This window comes from Sturnira hondurensis, unplaced genomic scaffold, assembly GCF_014824575.4.
Source record: "Sturnira hondurensis isolate 20B ecotype Veracruz unplaced genomic scaffold, ASM1482457v3 Scaffold0010428, whole genome shotgun sequence".
Lineage (NCBI taxonomy): Eukaryota > Metazoa > Chordata > Mammalia > Chiroptera > Phyllostomidae > Sturnira > Sturnira hondurensis.
The window spans coordinates 19836653-19854068 of NW_028083059.1; positions in this window are offsets into that span (position 1 = coordinate 19836653).

Sequence of the window (17416 nt, forward strand, 5' to 3'; positions counted from 1 at the left end):
TATGTATTTCTGTTGTTTTCTATTACATTCTAATCAGTACTGTACCTGCACAGTGCTTATCATATAGTATGTGTATAAAACACTTTCAATCTATGTATTAAATATGAAAATAGATTAATTACTTTTTTTAATGCATGCCATCTTTATTCATTTGGTGAGATGAGATGCAGTTTTATTATTTTCACAGTATTTTTTATGTATTAGTGTGCTAATATAATCACTTTAAGAAATGGTGTGAAATACACCATTTAAGAAATACAGAGAGGCAAAAAAATTGTAGAAAATGCAATTTTTTTCAAGTAAGTCTTTTTTCTGAAGAAAACCATGTTAAAATAGTTTATAAACTATCTAAATAAGAGTACGTGAATTCAGCAGCAATGGCAAACAATCCTGAAAGCGAGGTTGATTTCCCTCAAACTTTATTTTTGACAAAGTATTAAAATTGTTGAAAATTATCTTTTGTCATTTATAGTCATCTTGTAGAGAAGCTTCTTTGACAGATATGTAAAGATAAGTCAATCAAGAAGATGTAGATTTATTTGGGGGGTATACAAACTTTTTATGTGTATCTCTTGAAGACAGTGAAACTATGCTTATGTGGTAGAGGAAAGGCAGTGGATCTAGGTATGAGCTACTTTCATCTTGCTTACTCACTCCTGAATTCTTTTGTTTCCTCATATTTGAACTTTTTGTAGGTAAATCTATTTATCTAAGGTTGTCATTCTGAGCCAAATCATAGTTACTAGCTAGGCTATAAATTTTTTAAAAATGGTCAATGCAACCAAGACTTTTGGAGGTTTGATGAGTAATTCATGACAAGAACATTAAATTCTCACATTAAACAAGTTGTGGGTATAAATACTCCCAGAAAGAACTATACAGGTAAAAAGGCACTTTAATATTCTACAGTGATTTTTGTGCTATTTTTTATTATAACCACAGTAATTAAACTTGTTTCATTTTAATTTCAATCTGCAACTTTTAGCAAAGTAAATAAAACTTTTGAGTATTTATTTTCATCAGTGAATTTCAGTCATTTCTGGTGGGTTAACCATATTAAACAATATTTTTCTCTACACAGGCAGCAATTTCATATGACTTAGCCTACCATGAAGAGCCAAACCGATTCAGTATTTTATTTACAAAGATTGCTATATTGCTATTGTTCATTATTCTTGTCATGGTACAAACTTTAAAGTGTTGGACTATTAACTATCATATTTGTGAATAGAGGGTAATATAAATTAATACCTCTCTATACTAAATCTCTCTGTTGTTTTTTTCACATTTTGAAAACTTATTCAGCTTTCATCTCTGTAAATTATTTTAATAACTACCAATAAATGAAGGGGGAACTGGTGCATTGTTTTATTATTCTTGCCCTAATATGAAAGACTATTAAGGCATGAACATAAAATTTGAGAAGAAATAAAATAAATTATAAATACTAACATTTAAACATTTACAAATAATTTTTCTACCATTTTCTCTTTGGACCCTTAATTAAAAGGGAGTTTGGTGTCCATCAAGTGATAAATTGATATATAAAATATGCTATATTTATACAAAGGAATATTATTGAGTAATAAGAAAGTGTGAAGTACTGATTCATTCTACAACATATATGAATCTTGAAACATTATGTTAAGTCAAGGACGACAGTCATGAAGGACTACATAGTGGAGAATTGCATTCATATGAAGCGTCCATAATATACAAATCTATAGAGACAGACAGTAGACTNAGTTTGGTGTCCATCAAGTGATAAATTGATATATAAAATATGCTATATTTATACAAAGGAATATTATTTAGTAATAAGAAAGTGTGAAGTACTGATTCATTCTACAACATATATGAATCTTGAAACATTATGTTAAGTCAAGGAAGACAGTCATGAAGGACTACATAGTGGAGAATTGCATTCATATGAAGCGTCCATAATATACAAATCTATAGAGACAGACAGTAGACTTGTAGCTGCTTATTGTGGGGAGAATGTTAAGAGAAGGATGTAATACGTTCTTTGAAAAGACTAATAGATGAGTTATTTTAGAGGCAAGAGAAGGTAAATAAGGAGATGTAGATTTCAATATATCATAAAAAACTGAATGACAAATTACTGAATTTCAAAACCAAGGTAGTAATTATAGGATGGAGAAGAAAGGTATTATGCACATTGTTAGGAATTAGTGATGGGTAGGTATGGTACTGAGTAAAGAGATACATTCCTAATAACAAAGAGGTCAGTGGAGCTATTTATTTACATACTTAAATGTGGTGATGGTAGCATTATGTATGCATGTGTGCATGGGTGCTATGTGAGAGAGAGAGAGAGAGAAAGGGAATAGCTTTTCAGAATATTTATAGTGAATATTTCAATAGGAAATGCAAGAGTAACATGTGAAAATGGAAGGCTACACGTACACATATAGAAACAGATAATTCACAGAAATAGCAGAGTTGAAGCTACAATATTAGATTATACTCCCAGGCTCAAAGGAGAAGCAGAGCTAAGAGTTCATTCTTTGAGAGTACTATTGACAATGTAATGAAGGAAAAAGATGATCCAGTAATTAATTCTGAAGGAATAGTCAGAAATGCAGGAAAAATTACAGGACATCATGCAATTTTGGATGTCAAAGAGCATAACTGAGGCGGTCTCAAAGAGTTCAGGATCTGGAGCTGCAAGACCCAGCCATACATTGTTATGAACATGATAGCTTCTAATATTAATCAAATGAATCCCTGCACACTGTCTTTTCCACTCCTTCCTGTTGAGACATTCTGATAAAGACACAATCAAGGTTTATGGTCATTTTCTCAGTGATTTACATGCTCTATTGTCATATAGTCAGTTGTTTGCAAATGAAGATGATGACTGATGATGTTGCCAAGGTTGTTGGAGATGGGCACTGGCAAAGAATCTATGCAGAACTGTAAATAGCACATGATAATGAACAAAAAGCAAAACCACTTTCCATTTGTTCCAGATCAGCTGAGCAAGATATATGTCAATAAGCGAATCCTTTAGCTTATCTCTGCCAACTTTTCTTCCTCTGTAAAAACGTGTCATTTTAACTTTTTCTCTAGGATCCTTATTGTTGTTTGTTGTGGACCTCTCTGCCTGGTTTCAGGAATTGTAACTCAACCCCCTGTGGCTAAGGGCTAGCAAGGACCTCTGGAATGCAAGCTGCAGGAGACAAAGCTTGTCTCTTGTAGCAAACGCTGCCTCAGTTTCCTCTCCCTGCCCCCAAAGCTTGGTCGGAAGTCAATGACAGGTAAGACCCCTCACAGTGGGGGGGCAACCTAGGCCAGACACAATCACTTGGGAGGCCTTCATGGAAGGACTAGGGGGGCTGCAACAAAGAGGGAGCAGTGGACTCTCTCTCGGCCCCCAGCTTTGACAAAGCCTGAGTCCTCATGTATTCTAGAAGAATCACTTCCTGGCTCTAATTCCCTTAACCCTGAATACCTGTTGGGATGGGATGCAGCTCCTTGCCTTGCTAGAGCGTGTCCAGGGGAAAAATCTGGCATCACAAAGACTTCCTGATAAACCTGTGAAATCTGCTCTGCTAAGAGTGCTTTCATTTATATGTTAAGGGTTTGAGCAGGAAACTCTGAAACTTTCTGCCTGACAGACTCTGACTCAGACTATCTACTGTTTGATCCTTGCCTCCCTGTATTCCTGTGTATTACAACCCAATAAAAGTCCCTGGAGGAAGGGGCTCACTCAAGGACTTTTTTTCCTCAGAGAAACTGGCCACTCCTCACCTTTGTTTCCCCTGAGAAACTGGCCGCCTCTCCTCTTCAAGCAGATCACATCTTATCTTGTTTACTTTCATCCGAGGAGGTCAGGAGGGACGTGTGGGAAAAGTTGCACCCACAGTTGGTCTATTACAGTTGTCTCTCAAACCCCCCTGCCCTACACACACTGAACCTCTCACATTCAGTCCTTCCCACCCTGTTGACATTATCCATAGGTACCATGTACATGTTTCTTGACTTGACCTTTCCCCATTATCCCCCTCCCCCCTCTCCTCTGGTCATTGTCAGTTTGTTCTTTATTTCAGTGTCTCTGGTTCTATTTTTCTCGCTTGCTTCTTTTACTGAGCAAGCTCCACTTACAGGTGAAATCATATGGTATTTGTCATTTACTTCAGTTGGATAAAAGACTTAGGTATTAGTTGTGGCACCATAAAAGTCTTAGAGGACAACATAGGGAGGAAAATAATCTTTGCATCTTAAAATGAATTTTTAAAGTAGAAAGACAAACTTTTCAGGGGAGAGATTTATATACAAGCATGAGCGTCAAGACACTGGGATCATCTTAGAATCGGCCTACCACAATATGAGCTATGGCAAAGAGAATTTTAGAATTGGTTAGCAGCTTACGCTGGCTGAGTTCTAAATTTCTTTCAGTACTAGTGCTTTTTTATTAAAATTATCATCAAAATACTTGGAACACCAGAAAGCTTGCTTTGTGATTATTCGAGGGACAGAGTTTTAAAGTAACTCCTGCCCCCGAAAGGCTATTGGCTCACAAAGAGTCAAGAATTTGACTATACCAGTTACTTACATGTATTTATTCATTCACTTAACAAATACTTGTTGAGCTTCTACCATGAAATGAAAATGTTATTTAACATTTCATTATTTAATGAAACTGAAACGAAGGAAAAAAATAAAAATGTCCTCACTCATGGAATTGAAGAATGGGGGAAATAACCACAAGAATCAAATGTTTAATTACATTTAGACTTTTTTTGGATAAAGCCATGAGTGCCTTTTCTTTTCATTTTTTAAATATCACAGATTCAAATACACCACAGGGGTTAAAGTTTGTCTAAAACATACTGATAATGCAGAGTAAAATCACACTTAACCTTGGTTAGTCCATAAGTGAGTGTCTAATGCTTTTCCTCAGCATTCACGTTATTAAGATGTTACATTGTCTCATAGCATGTGTTTATTGCATCGGGGAACCAACAGCAAGGCCAGCTGCGGTAGATAATGTGTACTCCATATTGGTTTGTGACTGAATGGTTTCTGATGTGTTACGACTCTCAGTTCATGGATTAAAAGTACAACATCGAATAGCTTTGAGGCTCATAAAGCATCGTCAGAATTCATAGTAAACACAGCAGGAGAGACTGCAGATATGTGTAAGCCTATGGTCAAAAACGCATTGCCGTTTTGCCTGAAATTGATAAGGCCCAAATAAATAGATCAAGGGAAATGTCTTTCCATCTACTTTATTTTTTTAAGCCCACTGCATATGTGGGGGAGAATAATCTTCAGACACATAGAAATGCGAATTGCTTATAGTTATTCAGCAGATACCCTACATATTTGGTTGACTTATAACTGTAAATTTCGGGGTGTTATTTCCTGTCTTCATTGCTTGTTTTGTCTTTTCTCTTGGCCAATTTTCTAGGTGCATTCCCAGTGGAACAGATGGAACTAGCCGGCCTGAACTTTTTTTATGATGTTTGACAGAAACTTTAGTCTTTTAAAGCAAAGTACACAACTACAGAGGTATTGAAACTACTTCCACTCTCATTACTATGCATATTACGTACTAAATGAATGACCTAGGAGGGCTTTCAGTTGCTTACATTTTTAATAAAACCACAATATTTTTTAAAGTATAATGACTTGGGATTTCATTTACACCAAATAATGAAAGCCTGTGCAAGACTGCAAATTATATCTTGGGTATTGTCATGCTTCACTGCACTTGAGAGATAATTTATTCAGGATCTTGGAAGAGAGCTTCTTAGAAATAACTGACACTGAAGATGCCAATAAACATTGATGCTATGCACGTCCTGGCTGCAAAATCATTACGAGGTGATAGGCCCTACCGGGCAAACAGCTTCAAACTGACTAGATGAGGAATGTAGTTTAGCCAAAAGCATAAATGAATTCATGAATTTGCCCTACTTACAGTTCTCTATCTTAGTTCTGTCTTTTAACTTTTTATTCATTCATTTTTATTGGTGTAGCTTAGTGAATACAGCATTTGAAAAGGTAGAGTGCTCTCACTCTTTTTTTAAAATCATATTTCCTGACAGACGATTGCTATTTCAAGTTCTGTTAGTGAAAGATTGTCACTACAAATCTGTCTTTCTAACTAGGTGGCAAATAAAAAGACTAGATGGAATTTGCTTGGAACTTTTTATTGAGACTAGTTGAGATTACAGAAAGCCATGCTTAAATGTTGGTACTAGTTTATGTTATGAGAGACATGTACACGTATTATTTCACTTTCGCTGCACAGAATCATGTGGAAGACTAACTTGTACTACATATTTTCAGTGTCAGAACAAGACCTGTGGACACAGGGTAAAATAACTAAGATTTTAAATAATGCAAAATTTTATAAAGAATTGTCTGGGCGGGCAAAGGGAGAAAAATCTTTCTCTACAGCCAGTGATTTTCCTGTCTCTGTAATATTCGAATATATTCTGCATAGCCACTTGGTAGCAATGCTATACTGAGAATGTAGGCTTCTAGTAGCAAGTATATTTCCTCAGGTTACTTTAAAGGGATTTTCCAACATTTGATGTCTATCATGTTCCCACATGGAAGATTCTTCCTGGCTAAATTCTAGTTTTACAGTATTGAAGGAGGTAAAATGAAATATTATGGAAAAGAGAAATGCAAAATAGAATTGTTCATACTGAAATTGAGAATATTTAGTCCCCTTTATTTATATTCCACAACAAAATCTTCAGGGAAAAAAGGTCTTGGAAAAGCAGGTATAAATTTGGCATCTGGATTATTCTTGCTATAAAGATCAGTGCACATCCAGCATGTTCTTTATTTTTACTTAATTATGATTTATTCTTCTTTTCCATTTCTCTTCAAAAGTAGCTAAATAACTGAGAGATAATTTTTAAGATTTATGTTTGTTAAACCACAATATTTTCAGCTAAATGCAGCCAATTTCACAGTTAATAATATACTAATTAGTATTTCAGTATATTAAACATCTTAAAACATTTTATAATACTGCAAGTGAGGCCAGGAAATTAGGAGCATACTTGGCTGTTCAGTGAGCTGTGAATATCGTTCCTCAAAGTACACAGATACTGAAAAATGGAGCTTGAAACTTCATATGTAAAAATGTAGAAGAAATGTTATGTTTCTGTAAGTGGAAAGAGCAATGTATAAATAGTGAAGGTAAAGCATTCACTTTAAAATACCACCCAATTTTACAAAGTTGCACTTGGCACATTATAAAAGATAGTAAACTTGTTATTAACTTTTTAGCATTCTGGAATGTACTTGTCAGAATATGACTGGAATATTTTTTTATATTCAGTTTCAGTATTTGTGAAACAAAAGAATTATCTTTATTTCAACTATGAAAACATAATTATAAAAATATAGATAAATGTTGTGAGTATGTAATGAGTGTATATAAACTTAACTTTAGTAATTATATTTTCTTCTAAGAAAAACGTATTCCAGGCTGGGAATGTGTCACAAAACAAGTGAGTTTGGAAAGAAAGTTGTAGAAGGAATCATTATACAAAAAATTCACGGTGAATGTAAAAAATGACTTACCAAGCTTTCAAAGTCTAAACATTTATTTAATTTTAAATCCTAAAGTAATTTTTTATTTAAATATTTTGAATTTAGTATCAGAATAATTGTTTTAGTAAAGTCATGGTAAGCCTTTGGAAAGACTATTTGATATATGGTTAGAAAAGACTACAAGAGGCCCTGGCTGATGTAGCTCAGTAGATTGAGCATGGGCCTGGGAACCAAAGGGTGGCAGGTTCAATGCCTAATCGGAGCACATACCTGGGTTGCCCGTCAGGTGCCCAGTAGGGGGTGCGTAAGAGGCAAACATACATTGATGTTTCTCTCTCTTTCTCCTTCCCTTTCTCTCTTTATAAGAGTAAACAAATAAAATCTTTAAAAAATAAAAAGACTACAAGAAAACAACAAGGCCATAAAAACTGCAACCAAGGAATCAAATATTCATATATGTTTCTTATTTTGTAAACTGAAGTATTTTAGATAAAAAATTGGCCCTTGGAGAAAAATTGTAGCAAGCCAATTCTGTTCTATATTTAGCAAGGTGAGTTCTAAATCAATAACTAAATGAGAATATTGAATCATCAAATATAATATATAATTGAGCATTTCTATATCGCTAGTAACTCTAAAGTTTTAAATTTGTTCTACCTGATTTTTTAAAATGTGCTTTGTTTAAAACAGAAATTAAACAATGCATGCACAGTTACACATAAGTAAACTTCTTCCCAAATATGGAACATTTCTTAAACAATGTCATTTTATAGATAAATAGCTCTTTTTCTTAATTTTTGCTCATGTATTTGTGCTCTATATGCAATTTAATTCTAAGTAGTGTTTTTAATCTTAAAGAGCGTTATCTATTAAAAATTTAGATCAATATTGAAATTTAAATTTTTCGTAAAATTTATTCAACTATCATTTGTAAAGGAATGTGTGTGTGCCATTGTAAGCAGTGTGTGCTTTTTAATGTGCCAACTTGTATAAACCGGAGAACAAATTTTCCAGAGTGCCCTTCCTTATGTCATTCTAAGTCAGGCTTGACTCTGTAAAAACATTTGAGAGAATGAAGGGCAGAAGTGAAGTGAAATGATGTCTGTTTCTTTTGGGAGGTCTTTTTGATGTCAAACATGACAAAATTGCCTGGTGAGTTCGGGAATGTTCTCTGTGACACTCTGCTGAGGAGCTGTCTTTCCTACTATTGGTCTTGCTAATGAACAGCAGGTCTAGGTCCTCCTGCAGAAGCTTTGTTGCAGACCCACTGAGACAACATGTAATAGCTTCCCATATCTGAACCCATGAACTCCAGTTTCCAGCCCTGCTTCAGCTGCTGACGTGGTTTACTTCTCAGACTGGCTGAATGGTTAACTCCTACTGGATAGGATGTCTCTTTCTCATCCTTCACTTCCCAAGTGTCTCTGTCAGATGTATATTAATTCAAATAGCAGATTTCATACTTGATAACACTCCTACTGGTTCTCTTCTCTTGATGAAACCCGATAAGCATACCAATAGGTACATACCATTATTGTCTTCCTTTTACAAATGGGGAAAGTAGAGACAAAGATAACCAAGGAATAGAGCCAGAATTCAAACCCAAGTAATCTTGCAAGCTCTGGTCTGCAATCAAATACAAGTCTGTTAAAAGACATTATGCTGTGGAGAGAGAAGTGTGGTAAACTGCATGTAAAATGACGTGGTGAATTTAAGCTCTAGTTTTACTGTAAATTGGGGAGACCTAAACCCACTTAATTATTCCTAGTAATAATTTCTCTCTTCTGTATAAAATTTGGGTGTGGGTATTAAGCAATCTTTAATATTTCCTTCATCTTACAAATCCTATAAATGTAGTTCTCTACCCAGTATAATTTCTTCCCGAAATTGCACTTTTTTCCACAGCAATTTTCAAAGGTTAATGGTATCCAGAAAGACTTTGGCATATAGACTCTGAATCCAGACTTTACTGCCTGTGTGAAGTAGGCACAATGATAATCACCAAGGGTGTCTCTGTCTAAATCCCAAAACTTGTGAATATGTTATATGGTAAAATGAGCTTTGTAGATGTGATCAAGTTAAGGATCTTGATATGGTAAGATCATCCTGATTTATCCAAGTGAGCCCAATGAAATTAAAAACAACTTTACAAGAGAAAGAGAGAGGCAGCAGAGAGTCCAAACAGGATCAGTAAAGACAACATGTTGATGTAAGCAGAGCTAAGAGCAATGCACGATCATTAACCAAGGGATGTGGGCAGCCTGTGTCAGTTGCAAAAGACAAGGGAACAACTCTCCCCTAAAGATTCTAGAAGCAGCTCTGCTGACCTGTTTTGATAAACTTCTGACCTCCAAAATTGTAAGATAATAAATTTGGGGGGTTTTAAGATGTTAAGTTGGTGGTGATTTGTTATGGCTGCAATAGAAAAAAAAATACACCTAATATAATGTCTAGCATGCACTGCCCTGTGACTCATTTGGGACCTCGGGTTTGTTTCTGTCTACCCCTGCTTAGTAACTGCATCAGCTGTAATGGTCAATCCCATTTATATGAAATTAAACATTTTTTCCACAGCTGACCTTTACTGAATTTAACCTCACATATACAACTATCCAGTTCATATCTCACCTTTAATGTCTAAGACACAAATTAAATTTTATATGGCCAATTCCTCTCTCAGGCCTCCTTGGCTCAGAAAATAAAACCACTATCTTCTCCAGTGTTAAAGCCAAATATTGAGTGTTATCTACGACTCTACTATTTCCTTCCACCCAATATCTAAGTAAATTATCAAGTCCTACAATGTTATCTCCAAAATGTCTTCTCTTTTTCATTTCCCTGTGCTGAGCTATGATTATGTGTGGCCTGAACTTTCGCAGCAACCTCCTATCTGGACTCCTGCTTCTCTCCTTGTCCCGCTGTGACCCATTCCATGTATAGTGTCCCAAGTGACCTTTATCAATTTTAAATGTTATGCCAGGTTTTATCATAACTATGCCTAAAATTACCCGGTGGCTCTTTATCATGCTGAAATAAACCTCATCCTTTACCTGGTGTACTTGGGCCAATTCTAACTCTTTTGTAACACTACTCCATTCTTAAGCATCACACTCTAGACACTGGCTTCCTGTATGTCCCTGGAACACAATGAAGTTATTCCTACTTAGGGTCTTTGTAATGCTCTTTCTCTATTGAAAGGCCATTTCACCTTTTCTGAAGATGTAGCTTTTTCTTCTTAGTTGTTCATTTCTCAGCTTAAATATTTCTCTTTCATACACATGGATATTTATAATTTCATTTAGGTTCATTTACCATGGGAGCGCTGTGTTGTTTGCTGGTAACTTCCTTTCTAGTTCTTTAGACAAACATTTCTCCAATGCTGTGGCTGAAAATACTCAAATTCTGTGGCTAAGGATACTTAAATTCTGGCAATGGTGCTGTTTTTTTTTTTTTTCTACCAACAAATAGCCCTTTCTCATCTTTGAGTGGGGTTTTGTTTCTCCAAGTGAATTACAATTACTTAAGGTCTGAAAATGGCCCCTGCTTTAGGGATAGAGAAAACAAATCATGTATTTTCTAGACCTCGGTATCTGTATTCTCTCTCTTGAAGATATTCCCATCTTTTGTTTCTTCTCCTCCAAATCTTGATCACCATATAGTATTTCTTTTGTCTGTTACCTTACCTATCTGTCTTACATTCATTCTGTCATAATAATGTAAGCCCCAGGAAGTAAGAAACCATCTTTCTGGCTTACTGTTGTGTTCTACATGTTTAACACAGTGTGGAGTATATTAAACATTGTTAAATAAGTGTATATGTAATTTTAGTTGGTGATTAAGACTGTTATGAATCAAGTTGCATCAGAATTTTCAGTTGAAAGAGAATGAGAAAGATTTTGTCTGCAGGTGGCTGACTAAAACCTTGGGAGGAGGGGGTCCAGCAGTCTCTCTCAGTAATTAAGTCTTCAGCCAAGCTTTATAGAGCTTGTGTGCAGCCCCTTGAGAGAGATGAAGATTCACGAAGAAAATGAATAAATTACTTTGTGTGGAGGGAGGGAGGAAAGAAGAGAGAGTCAATTGTAGTTTGTGAGGAATAGAGACAAAACAATATTAATTTGCTGTGTATTTTAACATAAGAGTAGGAATCAGCGTTCTCCTTGTGTCTAAGTTGAACACCTTGGCAAGGTGGGCACTTTAATAGTTGCACTGTTGGTAAAATCTGGAGAAGTCACCTCTGCAGCAATTGCCAGCATTGTCACAAATGAACATCGATAAGGGCAGAATGCAGCTTCCTCGGCGAGTTGCGTTGTGAGGAGCAAGGAACTACAGGTGAAAGTGAAAAGGAGAGCCACACATATGGCCTGTAGAAAGAACAATCAGCTGAAATGGACTGATGTGCCAACAGGTTTTTAAAACTGTATTTACCACTCTGATATCCGCTCTTGCTTTCAATACCTTTAAATGGAGAGAATAATGGGTCTTTGTCCTTGATGCCGTCACTCTGAATGTCAAGCCCTATTGTGTGGTATGAAAAGTTATGTTGCAGCATCTAAGATGTTTGAACAGAACGTTAATTGTTGATTCATACTAATTTTCTGCCTCTGCAGGATGCTTTTATGCCTCTATGTAAATGACTGACTTGCATAGTTGTATGCATGTCCAAGGGCTGTTTCTTAAGAGACGGCATCGTTTATTAGATTATCTTTCAGAAATTTTCAAATACCTTCTTATATACAATTCTGAACAAAAGTAGGCCAAATATATGCTAAGCCTTACGACACTATCTGACAGTATGTGCTGCTATAAAGCATTTTGAAATGTCTGATAGCTAGTTTTTCATCATAATTTTCTTTTGAGAGGAGATAATATGTTATTCTATCCACTCATCAATCTAATCTGTCCACCCACCCGTGGACCCACCCACTTATTCAGCCATACATTTTGGTGAATTCCTTTTGTAGCTGCCACTGAGGGCTGCCCTGGTGATACCGATTATGAATAACATACTACGGTCTCTTCATGGGAGATGTCAGTGACAGTAGAAATGTGAAACACACAAGTAAATCACTTGAAAACAATACGATAATAATTACCACTGTATTATATCCACAGTACTTCATACAGTTCTCTTGTTTCTATTAATACTTTGCAAAGCTTTATACAAAATGTGATGCCCTTGATGCTAGATGTTAATCAGGCACTCCAGAAGACTAGGGCACATTACATAATTAAAATAAAGTTAAAACAGAACATTTGATTTATGTTTATTAAAATGGGTATTAACATTTGAAAGTATATAACTGAAGTTTATTATGTTACACACTATTGTAAAGGTTCATAAAGTATTTTTATTCTCTAAGACCATTATAATGAGAATAAAGGGAAGATTCATCTAAATGAGAGAAAGAGATTAAAGAAGCTTGATAGTAAAAGGTATATTAAAAAGAAAATATAACTGAATACAGATGAACTCTACCAGTAATGACAAAATGATAGCTTTCCAGCCTAATTTGCTTCAGCAAACACTCACTTGTACGCAATGGGAATATAATCTAAACACCTTATTAGAATATGTATCTCTTTGCTGCAGCTTGCTCTATGATGCCAATAGATACATAATGCTACCGGGAATAGTCTGTTTTATTAGCTGTTACCAAGAAAACCGGAGGGAGAAATACATTTGCCAGAGTATTAAGAATGACTCTTTAAAAATAGTACTCATATTTAGGAAACCCACACTGATAATTTACTTTATTAATTTCTATTAATATGTTATGTGGTGAAAGCAAATTAAATTATTTAGATGGCAAAAAATAATAATACATTTTTTTAGCCAAATTTTGTCAAAGTATCATGTCACATTAGAAAGTATTTAGTAAGATAGTTATGCAAGGTAAGAAATTGTGTGATTATGACCCTTAACCATACTGATAATATAGTTAAAATTATATCATCATCTTTGGCCCTGGCACGTGTAGCTCAGTGGACTGAGCACAGGCCTGTAAAGCAAAGGGTCACTGGTTCGATTCCCAGTCAGGGCACATGCCTGGGTTGCAGGCCAGGTACCTAGTAGGGGACACATGAGGAGCAACCATACGTTGATGTTTCTCTCCCACTCTTTCCTTTTCCCTTCCCCTCTCTCTAAAAGTAAATAAAATATATTTAAAATTATATTATGATCTTTGTATTATTTGAAATACAAAGGAACTGATGAAAATATCCTACTTCATTACTTATTAGGAAAATACACCCTAATGTAAAAATGCAAAAATAATTTTTCTTTTGCACACAATTTGATTTAAATATCCATGTGAAATTCAACTACACAGATATTGATTCACTTGCCAAGACAGAGGCCACCTGTAAGATGAACACACTTCAGGGCTTTCACTGTCCCTCTGTCACCAACCCCCACCCCGTTTTCATCAGAATGAGTGGATGGACATCTGTCACTCTGTCCTTACTTTTACATTCATGTAGAGAGAGTCGTTACTCTTCGACCACATTCTCGAATTCTGACAACTTACATGCATTTTACATGTTAGTAAACACCCACCTTCAGCAATTATAGTTATGCTACCAGTGATAGGGGGGGGAAAACAGAAATACTTTGATGGGGCACTTAGTGAAATACATGTAGTTCACTGAAAACATTTCCGCTTTCTTGTTCATTTGTAATTAGCATTATGAAAGATTACATTGTGCTTATTGGGAAAAATGTTTCATAAAAAATAATTTGATTTTGTAAATTAATTAAATTAGTTGAAACGGTTTCTCAAACTAGAGTTCATAAATACCTTATGAACTACAGTATTAATATTATTTGGAATAGTATAGATTTTATGGTTTATTTTATAATGATTTATATGCTTGACACGGCTTACTAGTTTTATAAGAGTAGAAACATCTGATTAGACTACATACACTAATTATACCTGATTTCGTATATCTAATTTTTGTATTACATTACCATAAGAATAAAATGTTCCAAGTGTTCAAGGTAATCTATGTATTTCATATATATTATTCCATGTCAAAAAAAGGTTATCCCCTTCATTTTCAAAATGTATTCCTTTAATATGCTTTAGCAAGAATAGACTATATTAAAGTTATACACACATTAGATACTTGGTTTCAAGATCAATTTCTTTTGTTAATGATGTTTTTTAAATTAAAAGTTTATTTTTAGAGCAGTTGTATATTCACAACAAAATTGAGAGGAATGTACAAATGTCATATATACAACATTTATATATATATAAATGTCATACTATACATATATGTATTATATATAGTCTCCTGCTTCCGCACATGATCAGCTGCCCCCTTTTATCAATCCCACACTAGAAAGACACATTTGTTACAATTGATGAACCTATGTTGACACGTCATAATCACCCAAAGTTTATAGTTTATATTAATGGTTCTCTGTTGGTCTTGTATGAGTTTAGACAAATGAGCTCATAGTTTTTTGAGAGGGCTTAGCTGGATGGTTTGTGTCTAATGTATGTGTTTATATATTGGAATGCCTGGGGGTGCAGATCCATTTCTACGATGGTACAGAAGCCATCTACAGTGGAGTCTTCTCTCATGTATCTTGTGCTTTACAGGACATGGCTGGAAGGTTGGACTCAGCTGTATACCTTTTCCTTCAGTGTTATCTCCAGGTCTCTTCATGTTTTCTTTTTCATGGCAGTTTGACCTCCAAGATGCCAATCGAGAAGCTTCTGGTCCTCATACTTTCTATCCTGGGATTGACGTAGGGTCTCCACACTATTGAACATTACAGTCATGTGTTGTCTACATTCATAGGAGAGGAAGATCACTTTTCTTCATGCAAATAGTGGCAAAAATTGTCTCTCTTTAACCTTAATAGTAAATGACAAAGGACTCAAGTTTTATGGTTTAGAAGAGATTCTGTTGAATAAATTAAGGTGGAAGGTGAATGTGATAAAATTGAAATGTAGTTAAAATAATTTATCATGTCCTATGACTCCAGATAACTTCATTATCAGAAAAGTTGGACTCATTTATTAATTTTTTGCCTCTTTTGTTTTATGTAAGCAAGAGTGATATTGAAAAGATTCACTTCATGGGTGTTTGCTGTAGAGTATGTTCACACACCTGTGAGGTATGTGGGGTATATTCATGGACATGGCCACTTAGCAGTGTTATAAGAAGCTATACAGACTAACAAAGTATTGCTGACATTATAAATTGATGTAAATATAACTCACTACGATGTCTCAGAATATGTTGAAGTCTTGGTGATTTAAAGTAATCACAAAAGTGTAGATTCTGAAGCTCAGAGGAAAGTCAAGATGTTTTCAGACCATATGCCAAATTATTTTAAACAAATTTAGATACTACTTATAACTAAAGAAAAATAGACTAAAACTTATTCTACTATTTCCCAAAGGCTCACATATCAAATATAGTGCATTTTCTGACTTCTCAAAGATAATTGATTATCATAAAGTTATCAGTCATTCATATATAACAACAATTAAATGAACAGTATTATGTGCTAGGCACTTGAATATGTTGTCTGTATATATTGTAATGGCACTTAGTAACAGGGACTTTCAGTAATGTGTCAATATTCATAGTTAGATGGTGTAAAAATATATTTTGAATCCAGTTTCAGTTGACACCATCAATGCTTCTCTAATATAAAAAACTCTCCTTTATGTCTGTTCCATTCATTTGAGCTGTAAATATCAATATTGAAAAATTACTACATTTTAGTCCTGGCTGGTGTAGCTCAGTGGATTAAGCACGGGCCTGTGAACCAAAGAAAATTACTACATTTTAAAGTTTTTCATTATTTAGTACTTTTTCTTTTCTGAAGTTTTTATTTTATTACCTTTTTCCCCTGGTAAAGAAATACTTGCTGAGAAATAGAGAAAAAATAAGGGACAAAAGTAATAGTAGTAATAACAATAACATAAAATAACATTATGTTAATTCATCTTGTTGACATTTAATCTTTTCAGAGATTATCGTGAAAATGTATATGTATCTGATGCTATGCACGCTGCTTAACAATCATTTTTTACTTGACAACATATCATAGATATCTTTAAAAATTATAAAGATTTATCTATCCCCATCTATAGCTATTAATAATAATAGTCTTCTGCACACTCTGCTTTGTTCCTTTTCTCTCATTGAATTTTAAGTTATTTATATATGAATGCTTTATTATACCTGTCATATATCTTTCAATTATCAGTAATTAGGTTGTAATTTTCATCTTTAATTTTATATTATGTTATTTAAAATCCCATTAACAAAATTTGGATTTTTATATTGTAAAATAAATTATCTTTATTCTTATGCCTTTGGTACAATTTCCTCAGCTATCCAATGTGTAATAAAGTGATAAGTACTTCTAAAATGAATACGGATGCTCATAGTATGAAGCATAAGGATTTAGTACATTTGACTCAAGAGGCAATTCTTAATTATATCCATTTTGGTGTGGATTGACCCTGAATTAACAATGCTGAATTATTTCATCCTTCTTTTCCTTTTCCTTCCCTTCACAAATATTTATTGTTTGTTCCCTACATACTAAACATTTACACCAGAAGATGAATGTGACCTATGCCCTAACATTAATGCACATGAAGTTTAAGTTAGTATATCTTCACTCTCCCTTTTGATATCAAAGAGTGATGACACCAAATAGCATTTACAAACTATGTGTTTCTACTGATCACACTGAGTTCTGGGTGACTATTCTGGAATAGATTGTAGGTGACTTTTTAGCTTTTTCTTCTTTTTTGGTCTATTTCTGCCCTTGACTAAGTTTTTGACTCGGCCAGGCTTTTAACTTCTGTGCATCTACTTACAGACTTGGAAAATA